Raw genomic sequence first — 26,779 nt, 5'->3', positions numbered from 1 at the left:
TGAGGACCCACAAAAACTCCCTCTTTAATCTTTGCTTCGCTGAGTCGAGGGAATTTTTCATGCAGGTATCGGAATGCTGGCAAAGTCCGGTCAATGGCTTTCACGAAGTTCTTCATCAAACCTAGTTTGATGTGAAGGGGTGGTAGCAAGATTTTCTGAGCCTCAACCAGAGCTGGGTGTTGGATATTCTTCTCTCCAATGGCTACATTCTGCCTGTGAGTCCATTCCTTCCTCATGTAGTGCATTTCCCTTGCTCGGCTATCCCACTCGCATAAGAAACACATGTATTTTGTATATCCTTGCTGCAGTCCCATTAAAAGGGCAACTACCTTCAAATCACCACAGAGGTGCCAGCTGTACTTGTTATACTCAATGGAATTCAGTAGCTGCCTTAAGTTATCGTATGTCTCTTTCATGTGGACAGCATACGCTACTGGAATAGATGGAAGAATGTTTCCATTGTGCAAAAGCACAGCCTTGAGACTCAGTTTCGAAGAGTCCACAAATAGTCTCCATTCTTGTGGGTCATGAGTGATTTTTAAAGCATTCATGAGGCCCTCAATATCGGAACAGAATATCAGATTACTTTCCTTTCTGAAGAAAGGCTCCAATTGCTGGTGGCGCTTTCGATATGCAGTAATTGTGACATCTTCTTCTAGAAGATTCCATTGTTGGAGTCTTGATCCTAGCAATTCTGCCTTGTTCTTTGATAAGTCCAAATCACGAATCAGGTCATTTAGTTCTTCCTGTGTTATTCTGTGTGGGGTTGATGATGCACCACAGTGAAAATCTGGATCACTGCATGCTGATGGACCAGGAGAAGAACAGGTCGACTCACCTTTGTCTTCGTCAGATGAATCAAGAGAATATTCTGCTGGAGGTTCTGGAATAGGAAGTCCCTCACCATGTGGAACTGGTCTCAATGCAGACGGAATGTTTGGGTAGACTATTCTCGACTTCTTTCGCTTCGTTATTCCGCCGGAAAGAGGAGGAACCAAGCAGAAGTAACAGTCATTTAGGTGGTTGCTTGGCTCTCTCCACACCATTGGGACTGCAAACGGCATTGATGACCTTTTGCAATTCAACCACTGTGAAAGCTGTGTTGTACATGTAGCACAGCATATATGCGGAGCCCAAGGCTTGTCTTGGTCACCAACCTTGCATCCGAAGTAAAGATGATATGCCTTCTTCACTTGAGAATTGATACTTTTCTTCTGGTTGGCAAACGTCACTTCCCCACAAATATAGCAAAAATTGTCCGCGGTATTAACACACTTTCGAGGCATTACTGTTCTTTATTGTACGTAAATGGATAAAATAATAAGTTTTATGTAACAGTAGCTTGAACTGTCTCGCACAACGTCTAAAATATGTTAAATGCTGAACCTATCTGATTGGGCTTTATATAGTACACTGCTTACGTCAGCTTCAGCAGCCGCCTGGCATTAGTATAATAGGCCTACACATGTATAGTACACTGCTGACGTCAACTTACTTCAGCAGCCGCATGGCATTAGTATTGCATTGCATCAGAAAATGATGCAATCAACTGTGGATGATGTGAGCATGATGGTATTATGCAATGTTACATCATTATTCCGGATGTTGCTGCAGTCCTACTGGAGAAATTTACACAGTGAAACATAGAAAATGAGGTATATGAATATCTTCAAAACGAGAGCCAATACAAATTTTTCACGGTTATATTCGTGTTCGGCACACCAAAATACTACAGATTAGGGCCTTTTCAAGTCAGTAATGATTTCACTGTTGACCAGTGTTATGCAATCTGCACAAATTACTTTCTCGTATGTGTGATACAAACTGCTTATAAGTCATTTCGGCTTTACCGATTGGTATTTAATTAGTATATCGTATGTACACTCTGTACACTAAAATTCCAACTTTAGAATGAATCATTTTGAAATTTTTTGACTTAGTTGATTTGAACAATTGCACAGGTGGCTTACACATTATTGGCATTTTACTGTCCAGCTGGACTAGATTTGAAATAAGTACGAGCTGGTTTTTCTGGGAGTACACGACATCCATGGATGGCTTGCCGAGTTCATTGCCTCTCCTGCCTCTCTCTCTCTCTAACATCGTACATTGACGGAGATGTGTAACCATTTCCACCCGTCCAAAGTTTGGTGTCCCGATGTGACGTCATAGTGGCGACCAATCGCTACTGGCGTCACATACTGCTTTGGTTGACACCTTTGCTCAGTTCTGGAAAACTGTAATTCGTCTCTGAACATGAGTGTGTTGGGTCCATTCCTACTCATGTAAGCCCCACATTCAGGTCGTTAAGGACTTTAGCCTTTGGGAATTAGTCCCACGATCTGACGGCTCAATTAATTAGTGATCTATGATCACAGTAATGCCCGGGGGATGGGGCTCTAATTCCTTCCCCCGGATCAATTAAATAATCTGTTTAAGGACATAAACCAGACGTACATGCCCTTATTGGACGAAAGCGTCTATAATCCAAATGATGATGATGACTGGCGATCTCAGGCCCTTACAGACCTTTGCTTGAGAGAATCTCATGTTCTTTTCATCAGATTTATTTAAAATGTATTGCTTGCTCTTTACCATGAAATGATTGTTGTTGTATTTATTAACAAAATTTATGTAAATTGCATCATGTATCCATATAACTGTAGATAATATATTTAGTTTGTGGCTGTGTTTGTGTTAATATCTTTTGAGCTTATGTAAAGGCTTGGACAAATTGATTGATCCAATAATCTGTCTTTTTTTTCGTTCATTTTCCGATACTTAAATACGATAATTAATTATGATACTTAAGTAGATCCTTAATTACGATGCTTAAGATGATACTTAATTACGATGCTTAATTATGGTACTTAATTACGATACTTAATTACGATACTTAATTACGATGCTTAAGAAGATACTTAATTACGATACTTAAGAAGATACTTAATTCCGATACTTAATTACGATACTTAATTACGATGCTTAATTATGATACTTAATTACGATACTTAATTACGATACTTAATTACGATGCTTAATTATGATACTTAATTCCGATACTTAATTAGATACTTATTTACGATGCATAATTATGATACTTAATTCCGATACTTAATTACGATACTTAATTACGATGCTTAATTATGATACTTAATTACGATACTTAATTACGATACTTAATTACGATGCTTAATTATGATACTTAATTCCGATACTTAATTATGATACTTATTTACGATGCTTAATTATGATACTTAATTACGATACTTAATTACGATACTTAATTACGATGCTTAATTATGATACTTAATTCCGATACTTAATTACGATACTTAATTACGATGCTTAATTATGATACTTAATTATGATACGTAATTACGATACTTTATTATGATACTTAATTACGAACTGCCACTTGTAATAAACATCTTTATCAGAGGAACTCATTTCAAACATTTTACAAATTGGTTTGGTCACATCCACTATCATTTTCCTTTTGGCCTTAGCCCATGCGCCCCATGGGTCATGGAAACAATGAAAATCAATTCCATATGTAAGCACTCTCATGGACACACGGTACTAATGATATGAAAAATAGAGCATATATGGGTTTGGCTGACCAGGATTGGTTAATAATGCAAGTTATGTTTATGAAAATGAACCTTTTGAGAGCTTATCCTAGTTGGACATGAAAAAATAGAGACATTGTTTTATTGATGGAATTTCAGTCCTTTAACAGTCTTGAATTTAGAACACTCGTTACTAAAATTAGCCCCTGACTCTTTGGTGTGGAATGAAAGCACATTTTTCAAACACAAGCAGGTCCAGAAAACGCTGCGGCTCATATTCTTTCCTCTACACAGAAGCTGACATCCAGGTTTCATCTATACTGATAAATATAGGTTTGATCATGAGCACTGAAAAGATTTAAGTTTTTGAAGTTTTAATATCATGGTGTTTGCATAGGTTTACTATGGGAACTGAATTAGTACCACAAGTCCTATTGACAGCCATAGCAATACAGTGACTCCACAGATACAAGTGCAATTAACTATACATGCAATCATATGGTTCTATTTGTAGATAACAAGCAAAATTAATACCTTTCGCAAACCACAGAGTGACTTTAAGTGGGATATTAAACACATATTCAGATATATCAGCTGTTGCCAAGAAGATGAGGGGGAACAGTGTGTAGATTTCACTAAGTTAGGTGGAGTGTTTCGCACTTTGGTTTAAATCTAAGCAGTACATATATAAAATTTATACAATTTACCATCTATAGAGTAATTACAGTAAGCAATGATATTTTCTAGTTGTGTTTTGAAATATAATGTTTCAGATATGATCACTTAGGTCTCTTCCACCATGCTTAATGTTGACGACCTCTCATGACTTTGCATCCCACTAATTTCTTTCAGTGAAAGTTTTGAAAGTTCATATTCTGCAGTTTAATGGACTTATGTCTACCTTACTTTAGTTTTAAATTTTATGTCTTCTGGGAGGAATTTTATGTTATTTTTGTCATTTAAATCTCTTTCTGTAATAATACATGTACATATAGATGGTCACCTTGACCTTTTACTCATTAATTACATAATATGACAAGGCTGGTAATATATTTCAGTATTAAATTGAAGAGTGATAAATGGTGATATTAAAAAAAGATGATTCTTATTGACAACTTTATTTTAATATTTTTCTGATTTTCTTAAATAAAGCTCAAATATTTAAATGTTGTCTGAAATGCACCATTGCTCTTTAGTTGAAGATGAACTTGCAATATAATTTAACATTCATCTCTGACAGCAGAACTATGCACATTGCTTACTTATGTATTGAGCTACTATCCCTAGGGCTGTCAAGAAAATCAAGGGTGGCAATAGGACACACAGTACTAATGATATGGAAAAATGGGAACCAACCATTAAATGGGTAAATATAAAATAGAGTATATATGGGTTTGGCTGACCAGGAGTGGTTAATAATGTAAGTTATGTTTTAGGAACAAGAATATTTTGAGAGCTTATCCTAGTTGTACGTGAAAAAATAGAGACACTGTTTTATTGATGGAATTTCAGTCCTCTAACAGTCTTGAGTTTGGAACACTCATTACTAAAATTGGCATATTAGTCTTTGGTGCGGAATTGAAAGCACATGTTTCAAACACATGCAGGTCCAGAAAATGCCGCGGCTCAAAACGTTTCCTCTACACAGAAGCTGATATCCAGGTTTTATCTATACTGATAAATATAGGTTTGATCATGAGCCCTCAAAAATTTTAAGTTATTGACTTTTTAATATCATGGTGTTTGCTTAGGTTTACTATGGGGACTGAATTAATACCGGGAGTCCTCAAAGGCTTTTGAGTTGACCGCCCATGACTAAATATATTGGCGATGCCCTATTTGTCTGGCTACATAAACGCCTATGAACCCATTGCTCTCACCCCAAGAACGAATACGCTGTAAGCGTGGCCTATCGTGAGTAATGCAAGAAAACAGTACCAAAATAAACCCATAATGAACATAATGCCTTACTCCTCCTCTCCACTCCGTTGGGGGTCCTCCCTGGGTAGGAATTTTGAAACTTTTTTTTGCAGATACTTGCCAACTTTGACTACTCTATCAAGAATGGTTTTTAAAAAAAAAGGTCCTTTGATATGAAATGTGACGTATATCTAGACGGGTTTTGAGATTAACTAATATCCCCCATTTTGAAAACAAAAGCGGGTATCAATATGACATTGTCTAGCGGCGCACGTATGTTTTAAAGGGTAAATGCATCTTTAAAACGACACACGTCTTTTTAACATATTTTTCATTAGGAATTATCGCTTATTGTACTTTTAAAAGAAATAAAAGGTAGACTACCTTTCAAATGAGGGAAAAAACACCGCCTAATATTTCAAAGGATCTATATTTTTAACAATATGGATTAGGCAAGGTGAGCGTCTTTTTTGCTAACGTATTCGTTACGTGTTTTACGGGATATCAAAAACGGGTAGGCACTTAAGCAGATCTAATTGTAAGATTCGAACCCTAACCCTTTCGGCCGAGACTCCAGCACGCTAACCACAGAGACGTTTGTCGTCTCTTAGTACCTGTAAGAAAGCATATCGAATTTATTCTACATTCCCTATCCCGCAAGGTGGAGAAGGAGGGGAGAGAGTTGATGAGGATGGAGCGTGCGTAACGATCTAAAAAGCTGCTATGCTAAACAAATACCAATACATTCTTAATTTTGTATAGTCTGATTTACAAAAACTTAGTTTTAAATCAGCCATTACCATTCACAGATGTGGAAAGCATAAGTCTTATTGGTTGTTATATTTGAAACTAATTTATATGCACGTACCGTTTAATCATGTCACTGCGTTAAAAGAGTGGAATAATGAAGTACATGATGAATCCGATCTGTTTTTCCGTACGTCACTTTGCCTTCTCTAACATTTAAAATAACGGATTGATGTTTTACAAGATGCCAAAATTTAATTAGAAACATTAGACATTTAGCTTTTATGATTGCATTTTTGTGAAGCTTGCTATTGACGTGTGGCTTCCGTCGTAAGCTTCTTTAAAGTAAAACAGAAACACATGATCCTATGTAAATTAATATTCAGTGAAAAGTAAAGCTTCCCTTGTAATGTTTTTCTTTTCTTTCTGTGTGCATGTCCATATAAACTGCAGCTAGATAGTAAAAATTATTTCTTGATGATGTGGGTGTGTGGGTATGGGTGTGCGGGGGGGGGGGGGGGGGCATTAGCCAGTGTCCTGTCTAAATATCTTTTAAGAATATCATCATCATCTTTATTTCCTTCCATGGAAGATTACATGATATAAGAATAAATCATCTGAATATAATCAATAAATATTTAAAAAAAAAATATCAATCAACAAAGTATTCGTCAACTCATAAGTTGCAAGTTTCAGTACCTTATTTACAGAAGATAGCTGCACACTGCGTGACAAAGTATGCTGCATACAGGACGAATAGCTTGGAGTTTTCTTTGTCGATTACTCCTGATGGTAACCTTATACCTAAAAGATATTGTAGTTGCAGCTCATCTTCTGCATTAAATAACGTAATGTGCAGGCTCAGGGGAAATTTGTCAGTCAGGAAATCCCAGAAAGAATTTCGAAAGTTCGACATATAAGGACAACTAACACAACAATGAAGTATCAAGTCTGTATAAACATTCCCACATCTAATACACATATCAAGCTGTGTTTGTGGAACAGCAGCCCATAGTTTAGCTACATATGTAAATACCTTAGTGTGTTGTCTGGTTTTAGCCGACTGCCACACTGAGGCAGGTCGTAAGTATTCGTGTATCGAAGAGAATCTATCAAAATCTGCTTGATTAGACATACGAACTCTCCAGAGGCTATTTTCAAGACCAACAATTTTTGACCTTACAATTTCTTTCCAATTATGTTTATCTGGAATTTCAGAATGATGTAAATAATCAGTTAGATACCCGACCAAGTCAAACTTCTTTGAGGTATAATATAAATTTGAAATTAACCCGCAGCTTGACATGCATCCGCTCAAAATGAAGTGAAATAACGCAACGTTAAACACACGTTTAGTATGTACATTGTTAGGCATCAAACACAATCTGTGTAAAAACATCATTTTTTTTCTATCAATTTCGGACTGCGCTGATGTCCATCCTAGCATTCCCAGGGCAATGTCTGATCTTGTATGTATTGGAAACCCTTGTAAATGTTTGGCAAAATACCTCAGAGTTTTATCCAATAAAGCGAGGTCACTTTTTGAAATGTTACACCATAATTCACTTCCATAAAACATTGAAGGGAAAATTACCTTTTTAATTACATTTGCAGCAACCAAAGGATTTAAACCATTCGGTTTAATGCCAATACCAAACAGACCGTGAAAAGATTTTTTCCATTTCTTGCATGCATCGAGTATTGCGTCATGCGACGTCAGCTTTGAGTTAATCCGGTGACCCAGGTGTGTTGCCGAATCGGTAACCGGCAAACATGACGGGCCAAGATACCATTTCATATTGAAATAATTCTTGTATTGGGGTCCGAAAATGATAATGTATGACTTTGTGACACTAAGCTCGAATCGCCACTTATTACTGTAGTCGTATGCTATATCTAACAGCTTTTGTAGATTGCTAGGATATATAGCCAAAAGTGAAATATCATAAGCTAGGGTTGGATTTCCCACAGCTAAGGATCCAATCTTTGCTCCAAATCCACTATTTTCTAACTGTAGCAGCAAGTCATTTATAAATATTGTGTACATCAAGGTTGACAAAACACCCCTTTGTCTCACTCCTTGGCCAATTGAGAACCAATCTGAAAATTGCCCATTTACAAGAACTTTACTCTGTAAATTTTTATACATGTTAAAAAAATATCAAAAGGGGTTTATCCGTAATTCCCAACGTGAATAATTTAAAAAGCAGTCCTTCGTGCCACACGGTATCAAATGCCTTTTTTGTATCAAGAAAAGCAGCAAAAACCCGTGAACCCATGTTTACATTATATTGTACTGATTGCAACAGCACAAAACTCGCTGTTGTGCAGCCTAAACCTTTTTGGTAACCATGTTGTTGTGAACTGGGTATACTAGAATTAGTATCTTTGAGCCAAGTTACCAAACGTTCATGAATAATTTTCTCAAAGGCTTTGTAGATAACAGGCAGTAAAGTAACCGGCCTGTAACTTTCGAGGGAGTTCTTTGATTTTCTGTTACCTTTGTACAGTGGTATTACTAATCCTTTTTTGCAATCTACAGGTAGGTAAGATTGATCAATCATCCGAGTAAATAAAATTGTCATACACTCGATGAAGTAGTCGCTGCCATAGATCAAATGTTCATTGCAAATTTGATCATGGCCCGATGCTTTTGATTTCTTTAGACCTTTAATGATTTCTCTTACTTCGTTTAAACTGACACTGGTCTGTAAGGCCTCGATATGGCTTACTTCGTCCTGTAGATCCCGATTTAATTCTCTCTCTATAAATTCATAAAAGTTTCCGTCAAAACTATGGTTTAAAATCGGCGTGTGAATGTCCTCATAGTATCTGGCAAAGCCATTTGCGATGGAATCATCATCACGGACACAAACTCCATCAGTTGATAGTTCCTGACAAAAATTTATATTGTTCCCTCTCTTAATGTTGATCATTTTCCAAAAGTGTCTTACATCGCATTCATGTGCTTTTTCAATTTCTTCATACACCTCCCCCATATATTTTTCCACAGCCAGTTTTTGAACGTTTCTAAAGTCTCTCTTCTTATCTTTATATTCTCTGTAAGAATTAAATTGACTACCCCTCGGTCTTCCCTCATCTGTCCAAGTATACCTAGCTTGTCTTTGAAGTTTATGTGCTTCTTTGAGTTCATTTGACCAGTATGGTTTGGCATGATAATTGAATTTAGACTTTGGAAGCGCGATGTCGCTTGACTGCTGTATTGCATTAACAATGTGCCGGTAAAAGCTATCAACATCGTCCGAAATAGTATCTATATCTAAAGTTTTCAGGCGAAGGTCCAGCTCAGATTGATAGTTTTTCAAGATATCAGCGTTTAATTTATTCCAGGCTATGTTGTTTCTCTTCATAGACTGTCTGAAGTCTCTCCCACAGGTCACTGTACGAAGGGAAGTAAGGATAGGGAGGTGGTCAGATATCACGTGCTCTTCGTGATCTGAAACAATGTGCACACTTCGTAATCTACCTATGCATTGATCCGACAGTACAAAATGATCAATCGTCGTTCTTGCTGGGGTGAACGTATAACGGGAACCAGTGCATATTATTAAATGTCCAGCACTCACTAGATTATTATATCGCAAGAACTCATGAAATACTCTATCTTTGTAATCTCTGAAAGTGTCTGGTTCAGCTACTGCATTGAAATCACCAGTAAAATACACGTCCCCCAGCTGTGAGTACTGATCATAGAGATTTTGAATCAACTCAATTTGCGCTTTGTAACAATCTATGCCATATAATAGGGTCGGCATATATACACAAAAAATATATACATTTCGCATATCGGGAAATTTGAATTCTATGCCAACAACTCTGTCACTATTAACTTCATCTATAAAGTTAGCATATCTCATGAGAGAAGTTTTGCAGAAGATTGCAACTCCTCCTTTACCACATTTTATTAACATGCTATTAGAGGAAATATCCTCTGCCTTAGCAGTGCATTTATAATCAGAACAAATAGTATCGCAAAATGGAAGTATGTGCTGTAATAGTTTCATGTTCAGTTACGCAAGCTACGTCAACATTATATTTATCCAGCATTAGACATTTAGCTTTTGTGAATGCATTTTTGTGAAGCTTGCTATTGATGTGTGGCTTCCGTCGTAAGCTTCTTTAAAGTAAAACAGAAACACATGATCCTATGTAAATTAATATTCAGTGAAAAGTAAAGCTTCCCTTGTAATGTTTTTTCTTTTCTTTCTGTGTGCATGTCCATATAAACTGCAGCTAGATAGTAAAAATTATTTCTTGATGATGTGGGTGTGTGGGTATGGGTGTGCGGGGGTGGGGGTATTAGCCAGTGTCCTGTCTAAATATCTTTTAAGAATATGACAATCCCAATTTAAACGTCGAATACATGGCAAGCAATTTCAGTAGTCTCATGCTCTGTCACAAATGTGGAAAGGGTATACAGAATAAATTTTTGAACGAAATATTTATGTGATGGAAGGGCAAACTCGTCCAACATTTGAAAACAATGGATTGAAGGAAGAAATAATGGAACGGCAAGTAAATATGAGGCGCCATTTTCGCACATTCAGTCTCTTTCACAGTACGATTTTGGAGAAATTATCGTAAATCGTGCTATCTTTGAATAGATTCTGCCCTAGTCTGGCCGTCACACCTTGGTTATGTTTCGCATATAGTTCAACTTTACATGCCGGGGCCCCGAGTGGCCGAGTGGTCTAAAGCGCTCTCCGCTACGGATCACTTAGGCCGATAAATCAGCCCTTCACCCGTTACGATCTTGATGTTGGGGTTAGGGGCTGATTTCATGTATTCATTGAACTCTGCAATTATCAGCAGACACTTTTGGCTGCACAAATATGTGTATATTTCACACACTTACCGGTATTTTTCGCGGCTGTTGAGCTCCCGTCGGCTGAAGAGTTCATTTTGCGATATGTACAGCATATTTCCGAATCAAATCCTACGTTTGACAACTTGTAAATCCAAGCAGAATAACACAACCCTAAAATACCGTTGACATTTAAGTTTCGTGATCACCATACTACACAGAGCAACCAATCCGATGCGACTTCCGCTCGTTCGCTCATTCGAAACACTCGGTACGTTTGGTCATGTGACTCGGCTGTAGCAACGTGAATGTGACTATCACGTGATTCAAGCAGACTCCGAACAAGACAGGTAAGAAACATCCTTTGTAGTACCATTCTCGTACAGTTAAGTTAACGCGTGATTAGAACGAAATGAATGCAAAAAATTAGACAATGGCGGAAAATACATGCTCGCTTTGTGGTGTTCACCTGGGCGCAAATCGATCCAACAAAGTTAATTTACATGGAAAACTGAAGAGACAGACAGAAACAGCTCAAGATGTGCTACATGATCATTTGGGGCTAACATTTACTCCAGACAGAAGTGCATATATATGTTATGCTTGTTCTACTGTGATTAGCAAGGTGAAATGACAAACTTCCAAGTTATAAGGGTCCCAATAATGGTGCATTTAAATCCAATTTTAGAGATTCAAAACAAGAATATAAAAAAATTACAGCACTTGTTTACAAAAAGTGTTGCCACTTTTTCTTTATTTATTCTATAGTAGTGAAATTAATAATTAAATAATTAAATATTCACTTAATAATCAGTATGACACCCAACATTAGGAAAATCTCATTAAACAATGTTGACCCTAAATCATAATGCCTATGCAGATTCCATATCATAAACATCTCTCTCTCTCTCTCTCTCTCTCTCTCTCTCAATGTTATTTGTAACCTTTGACAGTAAATTTCAGATACATATATTTTTTTAGAAAAATAAACAGTAGTGAAAGGTATCAATTGATGCTTGAAAAGAAAGAAAGATAAAATGTTGATTAAAGTTTTGTATGGTTTTAAGAACTGCCCAATTCCTATAAAAACTATCAACACATTTGTGATATTTTAATAATTATTATTTAGATCAATAAATAAAGATAACAGACTTGAACTATAATATCTTGAATTAACTATTTGTAAATAATAAAAATATGTCATACAGTTTATTTAATTAATACTATAATTCAAATGAGATATTTTCATGTAGTTCTTTAACAGATAATTGTTATCTGTGATGGATGCCAATAAATTTTGATGCGTTTGGACAGGTAGTCTCTCATTAACATAAATAACAATATGCAATATATTGCTAACAAATGTATTGATGTATCTGTGACTGACTGTAAACCAAATATATATTTGTTATTTACAAGTACATGTAATATATAGTTTACATTAGGTTATTTAGCATAGAATGTGCTGATGTGTTATTGAATTTAATACAGTCCAAATCCACTGTAATATATGGGATTTTACAGCCATGATATGTTGACGTGTCATTTAAATAATGTCTGGGAAGTCTGGAATGGAAAGTGGAGCACATGGCTAGGCATTTTTTAAACATGTACTTCTAATCAGCTTTTTCTTAAATGTCAGCTTGTTTCCAACAGAATGATGTGTCAATGAATTATGTGCAGTCCACTTGTTAGTCACCAGTTCATGTAGTAAGCCTTGAATGTGATGATATGCCAATCAAATTTCTATGCATTTTTCATCTTCTGGTAGTTTCAGTGTTGTATAGCCCAGTATGTGCTGAAACATCAATGAGTTACATCAAAATCCACTTAAAATGGTAATATAATATATACATGTTACTGTACATGAGTACCGGTACATGCAATTTTTGTATGACTCATTGTTAGTATTTGTTTCCTGCATTACTATATATATATATATATATATATATATATATATATATATATATATATATATATATATATATATATATATATATCAGCAGATAACTTTAAACCAATCTTATGTAGTAATTTGTTCTAAATTAGGTTAGAGAGCCTTGAATACTGTAATGTTTCACTGAATTACACATAGTGCACATTCCAATCTGTTAATATGTATTTCAACCAGAACTCTACAACCGATCAATGACATTCACAGGTTTTCCCGCACATCCACATCTGTACATGCAGTTAACACAACACATACAGGCTTTACATTCACACCAATCACAATCCTCTTGAGTACACATTCTGGACGATGGTAAAGATGATTGGTCCATGTTGGAGAGAAGGAATTGTTCCAGCACACAACGTCTCAGACAGTCAGATGTGTTACAAAGCTTCTTCATATATTCATCTGAACAGCGGCTAAGAGACCTAGGAAATATGTAACATAATCCAAGTCCTTTACGCCCATCCCTAGAACATCTTCCAACTTCTTGCCAATAGGAGAGAACTGAATTTTCAACCCCCCAATGTACTACAACATCTATATCCTCAACCTGAATTCCTATACCAAAGGCAACGGTAGATATAAGAACTCGGATGGAACCCTGCAGCTTCACAAAATCTTGCAGAATTCTAGTCACTGATTCGTTATCTGTCCTGCTGTGGAACATCTCAACTAGACGATTATTGGAAGCTGACTGTTTATCCTTGTATGCATTCTCTGCCAAGTCTTCCATGAGCCACATAAAAATGTTCTGGCAATCCCTCATGCTTTGGCAATAGACAACTATCTTCTGGGACTTCTCCTTCCTGGACATGACATGATGTGGCAACCATGCAAGCACTTCCTCATACTTCTCTGAGCACTTCTCCATATGTATGTAGATATTAGGTCTGAAAGAGAAACACTTTTTTAATACTAGTGTTATGTTGCACAAGAAACAAATACAAGTCAGGACATTTTGTTTCACCTTACGTTTTATTCAATAATTTTTTGTGTCTGTTTAAATGCTCATATTTATCTGACAGAAAGCCCATGATCACTATTTATAATTTGTTGGAATTCATCACACGAAAACTGAACACTGCATTGCAAAAAGTGCAGTCACTTTAAGCAGACAGCAAATGGTTGATAAGAGAGGTGGCAAGTTTAGATAGGTAAAATATGTATGTAGAATGAAGAGAATGAAATTTGTACCTTGCTTGAATATAAGAGGTTTTCATCAGTGGGGAAGGGTGTGTGTATCACCACTATGGGAGTATGTGTTGAATATTATAGACGTTATGCTATAACAACTTACATTTCCCCTATTTGTTTCAAACAAAACAAAACTAAATAATGTGTTAACCCTATTTCTACTCAAGTATCCCTTGATTCTTGCACTTACCACTGCTAGTAGTTGTTTGTATTTGTATGTCAGTTCTTTATCGGATAAAAGTTTAATAGCATGTGAATAGGTCGGTAAGATGTGTGCAATGTTATGAATATCCACAACCAATGTATAGTTTTACTGTGGCGTTGGGGTTTATTTCAGGCAAATACAGCTAGAGACAGGTTTGTACAATAATTTACATATTTCTTGAAATAGTAATAAACAGACAAACAAAATACTTAAAATATAAGTGAAAGTGAATGGTCATAAAAATCATAGAACAGATGTTAAATAAAAGAATGAGGTACCGGTCTGGAAGTCTGGCAATGGTATGTGTGTCCCCAGTAGGAAGTGCAAGTAGAGTCCTCAAATCCTTCTCCACTTTTTCTGTTGCTGTGGCAGTAAGGAGAAGAGATGGAATGTGTTGGAAATGAGTCACCAGCTCAGCCACTTTTCTATACTCCGGTCTAAAGTCAAGTCCCCTGTTATGGAATAATTAAACTTGCTATAAGAATGATTGTACTGAACTTGAAGTAAATGACCCAAGGCACTAAGAGCTACATGAGTACATGCAATTTTTGTATGATTCAGATTCAGAGGTAGTATTTGTTTACTGCATTATTATTTTCATAATGTCTCATTTGAATTTAGAGAGCTATTTTATCTGATTTGAAATACACACATCAAAGTCTTTAAATAACAGAATTTTACTGCATGGAAACAGGGACAATATTGTATTTAACTCCTATAAACGAAAGACAGACTCTGTGCCAGATGTTACACAGTATTCTATTATGTTGTACAATAAATTTTAGTATAAAGAATATAATAATCACCATTGTGAAATGCAGTGAGCCTCATCAAAAGCAAGGAGACATAGCTGTGACCACAAAGGTTCTTGATGTACAATCTGTAACCATTCCTTCTTCATGATAGCCTCTGGACTGGCCAGAATAACATCTACATTTCCATCTTTGATATCTGTAGAAATGTGAAATTTGATTACTATCCTTTTCCTACATTAACAGTTTTTACTTTATTATTGTGTAATAGATTTGTTCTACAACTTGTCTTTGTAAAAGAATAACAAAAATATAAAACAGGTTATGTTTAAGATAAATACAGATCTGAATGAAGAAACTACTTCTTGCACCAAAATAACTTAAGGTTTCTTGTATAAAGATAGTCTACCATTAGTGTATGATCACAATATCCCATGCTAAATATAACAGTTGATTTATTTCTTTCAATAATTATTTGTATTACCTTGATTGGTATGTAATAAGGACAAGAACAGAAATCAACACCATCATAAATCTCTTAGTATATTAGATACTTTGTGGAAAGTTATTAATTGGTTTGCATAAATTTTTGTGCCAAATTTTAATAAATCATTTTCTTTTACACACACTGTTTTATATATGCATGACTGTCAATGGAAAATTACCTTGAATGGATTCCTTTGGCATGTCTTTTATAATGCATTGGGCTTTGATGCTGTGTGTCTTCATTATTGCCTGTTGGTCTAACATCAAGGCCCGTAGTGGTGATATAACCAGCACTGTTTGGTGCTTACCGGTCAACTGAAGATCAAAAGAACAGAAAAACTATTATTTCATGCATGTTTAAAAAAATATTTTCTGAATTGTACTTATCATTTTTTTATACAATGTCACATTTAATATTTTTGGCTTCCATGCACCAGTAATAGCCTTATCACAATGACAATATACAGAAACTGTTATGTGATCATCTTTATATGTTGTCAATGTGTTCTTACTGAATGCATGTTTCATTATTTAAATTTTCTAGACAAGAACACATACTTGAATAATTTATTATATTCATTAATAAGAATAAAACAAAAGAATACTGTCATTTAACACTGCTATGAAGATTGATAAAGAATTTTCATGAATTGTGTGGTAATTATGTTTTATAATGTAGACAGGCATTCATAATTTATATGAATCAAAACATCCCATATTAGGTCTCCAAGAGAAACGGCATAATCAGTAAGATTCTGTCTAACATTCCATAAATCAGTGTATCCATCCAACACTTTCCAATGAATACTGGCAAGATTTAAATATCAAAACTATGAAAAGGACAAAAGAAATTATTATAACTTCATATTAATCCTATCAATCCAAAAAATGATAATGTCATACTGTCAATAATAATCATAATAATTTTATCAATGACTCCTGCTACATAATACTTTAGATCATCACAAATCTTGCTCCACAGCTTTTATGGTCACACTTAAATCCCCTTGTTTGAATACTGTGCAGTATATAGCTATATAACTTATATCTGTAAAATGCAATAATTATTACTTTTATGTATATTACTTCTTATAACTAAGATGTTCTTTTGTTACGCACTATGACATCTTTTTTGTACCACATGATGTATGGATATGTATCTTGGGTTAGTGGCCTAAAACACAAATAAATATTATTAGTATCACCAACACAGCTCGCCCAATCGATTATCACTATTCTCACATACAAATAACTCCTACCTCAATAAAGAGCAATGTCATTTTATCAACATTTCCTAAATTCACGTTACCTTTCTCTATCAGGCTTTTCCCGAAGCCGGTGGGTAAAAAAGCAATAACATGCTTTCCCTCAACTAATTTTAATAATGCTTCTTGTTGTTCCACCTTTAATCTCACGTCATAGCCCAATTCGTCAAGAACACCCGCAATCATTTCGTCCATCATACTTTAGCGCTTTCCAGCATAACAACCGAGTCACATGACCAAACGTACCGAGTGTTTCGAATGAGCGAACGAGCGGAAGTCGCATCGGATTGGTTGCTCTGTGTAGTATGGTGATCACGAAACTTAAATGTCAACGGTATTTTAGGGTTGTGTTATTCTGCTTGGATTTACAAGTTGTCAAACGTAGGATTTGATTCGGAAATATGCTGTACATATCGCAAAATGAACTCTTCAGCCGACGGGAGCTCAACAGCCGCGAAAAATACCGGTAAGTGTGTGAAATATACACATATTTGTGCAGCCAAAAGTGTCTGCTGATAATTGCAGAGTTCAATGAATACATGAAATCAGCCCCTAACCCCAACATCAAGATCGTAACGGGTGAAGGGCTGATTTATCGGCCTACGGATCACTGCCATCTCACCTCTGTCTGCGTAGGTTCCAGTCACGGATTCGGCCAATGTGGGTATGTGAGAAAGCTTGCCAGTAGCTTCTCGAGGGTCGGTGGTTCTTTCCAGGGTATTCCCGGATTCTTCCTCCACCATTAATACTGGCCGCCATGTATGGCCTATCGAGTGCTGAAAAATGGCGTTAAACCCAACAACAACAACAACAACAACAATTTACATGCCATGTTGGCCGCGGAATCATGAGGAACATATTTCCTTCATTGTTGTATTTCTTTGTTTTATTTAAAGACCAGTATCTCCTCCATTTTGAAGAGGTGTGCGGATCTGTATTCTGTACATTCTCTCTTTAAAGCCCCCAACTCCATTCACCATCCTACCAATCTAACTAAAGCGTGGAAGGACTGAAATGATTTATTAAAATAAACTATCTGACATTAAATATTCTTTGAAATAATCAGGATGTGAGGTTTAAATGATGTTCAAATATTCACTTCAGAATTAAACAGGTGCCACCCCTTAATTCAATTGCTGTCGTAGCTCTTAATTCCGCTCGTTTTTGGGAGTACTCCAAAAGTAATGACGTCATGCATTCTACAAATTATCCTGGTGGCCAGACTAACAACAAGACGCGCACAGTGAATAAATTGATTAGAGAGGGAAGGAAGTGAGGCAGACCCACTTTTTTAAACGGATCTGAGAAGTTTGAAATTAAATCAGTTTGTACAGGTATCGTAACAACATACTCAACCTTTTTCCTTCATTTCGTATAAAATTTATTTATATTTGGAACAAAGTATTCTGGAATAATATCATATAAGGATCACTTACTGTATTCAACATCGCTTTGTGTTGACTTTCGTTTACAACAGTAACGTTCGCAAATCTTGTGTTCCAGCTTTCGACTTAAATCGGTTGACCCACGGATGTCGCCGATGGACATCGGATTAATTCGTATGAATGTGAAAATGGCCGCATTTTTCAGTTCGAGGGAGAAATCACATGGTCTACAATGTGATGAATCGTCTATATTATCTAGTTTTAGTGACACACAACAATGTTTAGGACCAATATCTTTCAAGATTCAACATTATTCAGGGGATTTGGCATATACGACTTTTTGCACGATACGGCGGCATTTGGGGCTTTCATACAACACCGTCATATTACTTTTAACCGACTAGTACACTAAGAAACATGCTATTTATGCACTCCGCCAGCTTCATTTTGGCACCTGTCCAGACAATGTTTAGAAGAACTATACAGAACTGATTTCAGTGACATTTGACATTATATGATTTGAAACACTATCCATAATCGTCGTCACAAATTAGGATGGTGTAGCTAGGTCCGGCGAACCAGGTGATCGTCAACCCTTGGTCCAGTCCTGAATGTCGCACCCCATTACCGTAGTACACACAACGCATGTATCAGTTGGTAGCTCGTCATCCAAAAGTGCAAGAAATTGCGGTAACGTTGATAAGGTTTGTCTCAAAAGGAGATCCTGTAATTTTGCCAAAACTAGAGGTATCAGTTTGGGCTCTGACAATTTATTATGCGATCACTCTTAATAAAAAAAACCAAAAAACAAAAACAACAAAAAAAAAAACAGCAGGTTGTATTAGGAATAATTAACTTGCTGGTTTTAGATTTCAAGGAACGTGCATGTAAATAAATTGACATTTTATAAATGCAATGTTTAAACACGTTCGCTTATCAACAGTAATTTCACGGTGACTGAAATTTAATACAGTCCAACCCAAATACTTAACATTGTCGTTATATACACATAGGTGCGTACACTCCTTTGATGAAATGAAGTTTAATGATTATTGACGTATTATAACTGGCTTTACCATTCTGAACCATTGATTCATCTTGAAAATACCAGTAAGTTTGGCAAAACTTAATTCAAACTACCAAATATTATATGAATTACAAAGCAGAATATATTATATAATGTTATTTTATAATATAATAAAAAAGGTATAAAAAAATATTTAATATTACGATATAATAAGTGTATCAGCATTATTAGACATTAAATATTTCTCTCAGTATCGACAGCTGCAACACTGATAACTCCACAGCCTGGATGCCCTCCAGCACATACCATTTAAGTAGAAGTGTTTTGTACATTGTACATACGTTGTTTCTTCTGAGTATCTCAAATGTATTATTGTTGTTGTTGTTGTTTTGTTTCCTTTTCTTTATCGCAGGCATGCGCAATATTCTACTGGTTTTAGAAGTGCGTTTGATTGCAGCTCAAGACTATTTTCCCCCACTAGATCACGTGTAAAAATATAGGTTTATGAGAATAACAGTCAACATTAAAAATAGTTTATATTAATCTCTGTTAAATCTTCTTCTGCCACATAAAACCAATGCACACAAAAAATCTAACATGACACAGGGCCGATATAAACGATTTGCTTGATTACAAGAACAGGGAATCGTATCGTTGTTTACAGTTTATCTATAAATTACATAAATACTATACAAGGGAGGACACTTCTTCCATTTTTCCTGCGACCTATTTAAGAATGGACACCGATCTTCGTGTAGTGTAATAGCTTTCGCACCGACGTTTACCTCAGAGATTCGACTTTTTAGGCACACATTAAATGTTGCTCACTACCCCACCTTAAAGAATGCCAGCCCGTTTTCCAACGTTACTGCTGGACATGGCATGATTGCTCTCGCTTCATTTGTCGACTGAGAATGAACTACTTCGCCTAATGATAAGCACATTTTCAGTCGACCAATGAGAGGACAGTGTTCCATTCAGCGCGTTGTACTTGCATATTAAGCCTGATATTTGAGATGAAAGTAAAACAATTTAGCCAGACAGTTCCAGTGCCTTAGTGGTTAGTGCGCCCACCATGGATGCGGGAGGTCGCGGGTTCAAACCCCGGCCAAGTCACACCAAAGACTTTACAAGATGGTAGTAGCAGCTGCCTCGCTTGGCGCTCAGCATTAACATGTTAGTGTTAGGACTGGTTGGCCTAGTGTCAGAATAGATGGTGGGACACGATGCTACATGTGTGCCGCACGATGCCCCAGTGCTAGACATCAATATAAAGTGTCACACTGTAGACGTAGTAGCGATATCACTGAGAAACTGTTAAAGCGACGTTATAAATCCAACACACGCACACACACACGGAGAGAGAGCAGTTTAGCCAATCAGATATTCTTCAAATTTTGTATAGAGAAAGGCAAATTCAGGAACTTAAATCCTCAGATGAATCTACTGAATAATACCTATTTTTGAAGCATTGGTTGCTGGTTTACAAGCTGGAATTAAACGGTGACGTATAATTCTGACCCAGAAGTATGATGTAGCCACCAGTTAGACAGACATACAATTTTATTTGGGATCCTAAGTGATGAAAGCAATCCAGAGAGGAATACTGAAAGCTATTGCTGATGAAATACATAACAAAATATCCTTAAAGATGTAAACTATTTTCTTTTCAGATTAATAAACAATCAAGCACCAAATCTATTTTGACTACTGAGAATATATTTTTCATTTCCTGCACATGAAAGATGAATTTTCGATATTTTGTATATAAAGAAGCAAATACATTTTAAAAGAATTTGTATTAAAAATCACAAACTTAAAAAGTAAGTTACTTCAAGAATTACCGAACAAAATGAAAAACGGCGTACCATAATATGTGACTATTTTATAATTTTTACCCACGGTCCCACGGGTCGATGAGAAGCGAGAGTTGTTGCTTGGTGGCACTTGGACCTCTATTTTCAGTATAGCTTGATAGAACCCATGTTGAGGCCGCATGTGCTGCAAGCATAGTTCGCAATAGAAAGCTGATGTGTGTCCCACGGATGCACATGTATGCCAATTATCAACAGCACTATATCAAGGGATATACGTATTATTAGCACTAGTAGTTGTTTCGAAGCATATAGACCTAAAGTTCCTACAATTTTAGGTAGAATTTATGCGAAATTTAATTAGCCGTTCTGTTATACTGATAGAACAAATTTCATCATATAATCGAGTGAATGATCGAACTCGGATTGCCGGGATGTTCGCATCACTGGTGCTTCCGATCTTTTCCAAATCACTGATGGTGATATGTTAGCATGTTAGCGTTTCCTTCTTTCTTCTCTCTCTCCCTCCCTCTCTCTCTCTCTCTCTCTTCGGGCCATCAACCTCATGGTTGCAGATTGCGTTCCCTTTCCACTGTGCAGCCAGACATGGAGCTATTTTGCCATTCAAATAAAAATATAGTACCCAACTTAAATTCCTGTCATGAGTTTCTTCTCCTGGAATCAACAAATACTCACACTCTTTCTGCGTCAGATATCGTCCATCAAAAGACAACAGAACTAAGTTATGGTTAGTTTGCAGCCTAATATGCACTCGCGAGCCTATAACGCTATTCGTGTCCTATAGGAAGATGACAAAATTAGTCGTCTTAGATAAACCATCACATCCCGCTGTAGCTATAAATTACCAGCTGAATTATTCCTGTCGACACTCTTTCCTTATGCTAACACCATCGATTCTCGGTTGAAAAGAACTTAATTACACAACGAATTAATGAACTTCACTCCTTGTCCTAACTAATCACTTCTCTCATACTGTTGACTTCTAGAGTGTTGTCGAATTCGGCGTACAAGATGACGTTCACCGCATTGGGCAGAACTTAGGTAAACTGAAGTTCCACACGAAGCTGACCGGATATTATAGAGTGGAAATGTCCCTCGTCGCTGCCTTGGTCAGGAGTAAAAAGTAAAAGCCCACAAAGTGTAACCTCCTGCATAATCGTCGTACGAAATGCCGTGTCTGTTGTTGGTGCTTAACTAGCCCGTGGTTTCGTATAGGGTCAAGTATGATTTCAAGTAACTTTTCTGCTTAAGTTTATTTTCGAAAGGTCTGGTATACAAGGTCTAGCCATCTCAACTTCAATCTACACCTTGTGGTGCTTAAACCCGAAAGGATTTTAAGTGATGGCTCCGTCGAAGATTTCATTGCTGACGACGCCAGTGATTAAACGTTTTGCTAACTGTCCTTGCAAATGATTTTCTTGGATCGGAGTCCAGCGGCATTGGTGAATGTTTTACCTTTCACTAGTTATATCGGATACTTGGCGGTCGTTCTGCTCAAAGTGTGACTGATGTTTCCTACTTTGGGTAACACTTCCACGAGACGCACGTAAAGTCGGATTTCTTGGATGATGGTTTTGTACTCGTTCGCATTGGTCATCAGATGAAAAAAATGACTGCTTCAATTCGGCATCAGGCGGATATACACTCCGTTCAACAAATACTTGTCTTGCAACCACATGTCCATATGCGTCAGTTTTAAATTTCTTCCTTGTAAGATTTTCTTTCGACGGTCGTTAAATCTAACATTGTGAGAATTGCCATGTTCTGTAACGGCTTGTCGTTGAACTTCTCCGACGTATCAGGTTTCTATTCTGCGCAAGCATCCGGATGAATTTTCTGGCTTCTTCTCCGTACGTCAAGAGATGTTTTAGGTACGCTTGGTAAGGGTAAAAATCCATGCTGCTGCTACCAGTTTGTATTCAAATACAAATCAACTTCACTGAACAAATAATGCATAAAACTGTTGACGTGAGCTACTCTGGCATCGTCATCTGGAACAGTGTCATCCTTTTTGACAACTTTGGCTTTCATGTACAAGTAACAGCTATTCAGAGAGATGTTCTTATCCGTCTGGCCTTTGATTTCAAATTCGACGGTGATGATGTCGTCAAAGACGAGACAGCATGAAATTCTACCCAATGGGATTCTTGCATCGTCATCATGGTGGGTGGCATGGCAAATCATGCAGTTCTGACTTCAAACATTCGCAAGACGCTCGATGCATCATTTTCCTGTTTAATAATCAAAGACGTATAATTCTTTGGCTGTTCTTCTTTTCTTAGCCTTTATCGCAACGTGTTTATGAACCTTGGAGGGTTTTCATGGTATGTTTCTGCCTCTTGTCCTTGCTGTGGCATGAATAAAAGAATGAATGTCTTGGTCAGCAGCGTCCAGCGCATTTTTAGGAGTCTCTCGGCAAGCTAAAATGTACTTTCCACTTTGAAGCAACACATTTTTGCCTGCTTTCAAGAAGGCTTCTTTGGGACTTTGTTTGTCGATGATGACATTTTGGAGAAATTGCGTCAAAGCGGCATCTTTCAAAGCATGTAATCCTCGCGTCACCGTAGGTTTTGAGATGGGAGGCACCGTACGAAAAGCGGATTTGAGCATATCTCCTAAATATTTTTGAGCATATCTCCTAAATATTGTCCTGGCTGTCGAGTGACTCCTAGGTACAGAGGATACATGGGTTACAATTCACTTGAAAGACATAGTTTCACTGTGATTTTTCCTTTCGAGAATGGAATAGTTTGTCCAACATAACCTTTTATGCACCTGTCAAAATACGACTTCCCGGCAAGCAACTAATGGGATATACAAATACATGGTGAACGTGATACGTGTTTCCACCTTCCTCGTAAGCAGCCATGGTAGAATCCACTTTGAAAGAAATGACTCTCAGTAACGGCGCGGCTGTGTTTCCCACCACATTGTACTCCACCACATCAGAGTACACAAACATCATATTCAATCCTTTGCTTAATTCCACAGGGAAACGAAAACTCTTGTAAAATGGTTCGTTGTTTGCAGATGACTTTTAATTCCGGGGGCATTTGGTGTCTCATCCAGAATATCAAAAGAACTGGGAAAAAAAGTGATGGTAATGTGTTGTCATCCGAAAACTTCATATACAGACGACGAACTATTTTATTGTACACTGTGTATAATTGCTTTATCCACGACATTGCCAAACTGAGCGTTGAAAATAGCAGTAAACGTTTCAACCAGATGTTGAGCACTAAAATAATAGCCTGCATCAATTTTGATGATGTAGAAGTGCTGGATTGAGGGTTGTCTGGCACTTTATCTATTTTGGATTAGTAGAAGCAATATTCATTTTTGTCCAAGTCTACTTAAACTTGGTCATTAAGGATTTCGAAGGTAAACCTCATCTGATTTTCACTGACAGTCAGAACTTGCGTAGGATGCAAGATTTCTACCAAAGCGACTTCCCATTGAGTTTCGTGATACAACCAAATGACTCGAGGTAATTTGGCCGTGAAACAACACAAGGTGTTGTTGAAAAAAAAAACACCCACAGAATTGTCACTGGGTACAGTTAAGTAAAATTGGTTATTCATAATTCAATGGTTCTCCTGTCTGAGGAGTCACTTGATGTCAAAGGAGTTTCCAAAGGTATCCAGAAAGGCTGCTCCTGTCGTTCTGGGAGTGACTAGCGTTGGTCGCAATGCTCCCGTTATTGCTTGAATAAGTTCTGCTTTTTTTACAGCACCCTTCGTTAGGTCCTTGTCCACTACCTGTATTCATGCATTTGTCGTGGCTTTGCATAAATTCAGATCCAAAATCATTGTCAGTGATTCTAATCTTATAAAAATGTCGTGTCTTTACTATTGGAGCTGTGTTTAGGTCCTTGTATGTACCTATGTTCAAACAACATTTGCTACACGGTTGTATACACACCTTTTCCCATATACTTTTCCATTGTTTCAGTTCATACTCAAACGTTATATTTTTTAATATGTTCTATTCTAAGGCAATTGCCCACTTCCTGTACTAGTAGAATAGTCATAGCTTTGTATAAAATTCAATCTCCGGTCTTTTGTCCACGTTTTGGAATCATACACAAACGTGAAGATTTTCAATAGCAACTATCCTTATGTCCTTCTTCTCTACCGGTAGTAATACATTAAACACGACTTTGTATAAATACCCATCATAACTCGCTGTCCACTGCTGGAAAACATGCTCTAACGTTATGGCTTTGTTTATCACATTGCATGCTGGCTATAGTCATACGATCGCCAATACTTTAGATAAATACTTACTCAAGGTCATATTCAGCTGATTTAAATCACAAACAAAAGTACTTTTGTTAATAGCAGTCTCCACTAGGTCCTTGCAAATTGCTTGTATTAAAAAAAATATCCACCTTTTGGTTTCGATACATACTGCAATGTGTATATGGCAGCTATTGTAACACACATTCCTTATGCCTTCACCTAATATTATTTAACTTTTTTACATTTAGAAACGGAATTTTTGAAAATGTTTCTCTCATTTCGCTGTATTTCAGTATTGTGGTGTAACTAACTGCCTTATATCACAGAGGTAACTAACCCGTAACATCAGGGACCGGTATGGTTTGAATACATGACCAATTTGAATATGACATAAATCGTTTGTTGATATGCTCTACTGTAGATATTTAAGGGTACAGTAGGGTATAATGTATGTATTTACGTTATTAATCATTCTTTACATTGTAGAAGAACAAGAAATTTAAAAACACGAAGAATGTAATGACACCCTAATACTATAATTGACAGAACGGTACTGGAGCGATCAAGAACTATGACCTACTTTGTTACATGCATCAGTTTATCTAGGCCATTAAATCAGCCCCACACCCTAATGCCACTGGCTCAAGATTTCGGGAGTGGTCTCGCCTATTCCCTAAAATGTGTAAATATGTGCAGACACGCTCGTCTGCACACACATTTTGCACTTACTGACATTTCTGGCGGATGTTGAGTTACGATTGGCTTAAGGGCCCCTTTGGCGATGTGTACAGAACATTTTCGGGTCAAATCTTATATTTGACGACTTGTAAATGCACGTGGAATAGCACAAACCTAAGTCCTGTGATAATTTTTTGAATTCGTGCTAGATACTCAGCAATTACCGGTAAGTGTCTATCCTGTACGCCGGATCGTTCCGGAATGATTTGCATGCTGCGAAATTGCACATTATAATGAACAGGTGACATCATACCAGCAACTCATCCATCAATATCAAACCATGTATAGGGATCTGATTTTTCAGACTACAGTTTATCCAGCCGTTAGTTCGTTAATTAGGTCATACATGCATAAATAAAATACGCATCCATCCATCTGTTCATTCAGATATAGGTTTGGGTAATGACTGTAACTGTCATATATACTTAAACAAAAGCAAATATTTGTTAAAGGTTATAAATACTACTGGTTTCATGTGTAATGACTCCAAATCAAAGTTCCTTAAGTTGTTATATCCATATTTCTTGAGCTTGAATTGTGCATCATCTTTAGTCAGTGTAAACGTGTAATTCCAGCTGAAAACTCATCCGCCATGTAAGGCATAAAGCAATACTTCAGAATAATAGAAGAGTT

The 26,779-nt window shown here is 36.7% G+C and overlaps 1 protein-coding gene across 1 annotated transcript in view; it reads right to left on the bottom strand.

Moving 5' to 3' along the window:
* The window catches only part of LOC149805175 (uncharacterized), a 77,138-nt gene extending 51,794 nt beyond the window's left edge, over nucleotides 1–25,344 (bottom strand). The window contains exon 1 of the mRNA XM_089948091.1: nucleotides 18,357–25,344. The gene's annotated coding sequence lies outside the window, so the exon portion shown is untranslated. The remainder of the gene's footprint in view (nucleotides 1–18,356) is intronic.
* Between the last annotated feature and the right edge of the window lie 1,435 nt (nucleotides 25,345–26,779).

Source organism: Sinohyriopsis cumingii, chromosome 2, assembly GCF_028554795.1.
Source record: "Sinohyriopsis cumingii isolate HCF-2022 chromosome 2, ASM2855479v2, whole genome shotgun sequence".
In the NCBI taxonomy this organism is placed as follows: Eukaryota; Metazoa; Mollusca; class Bivalvia; order Unionida; family Unionidae; genus Sinohyriopsis; species Sinohyriopsis cumingii.
This window is presented reverse-complemented; position numbering and strand designations above follow the sequence as displayed.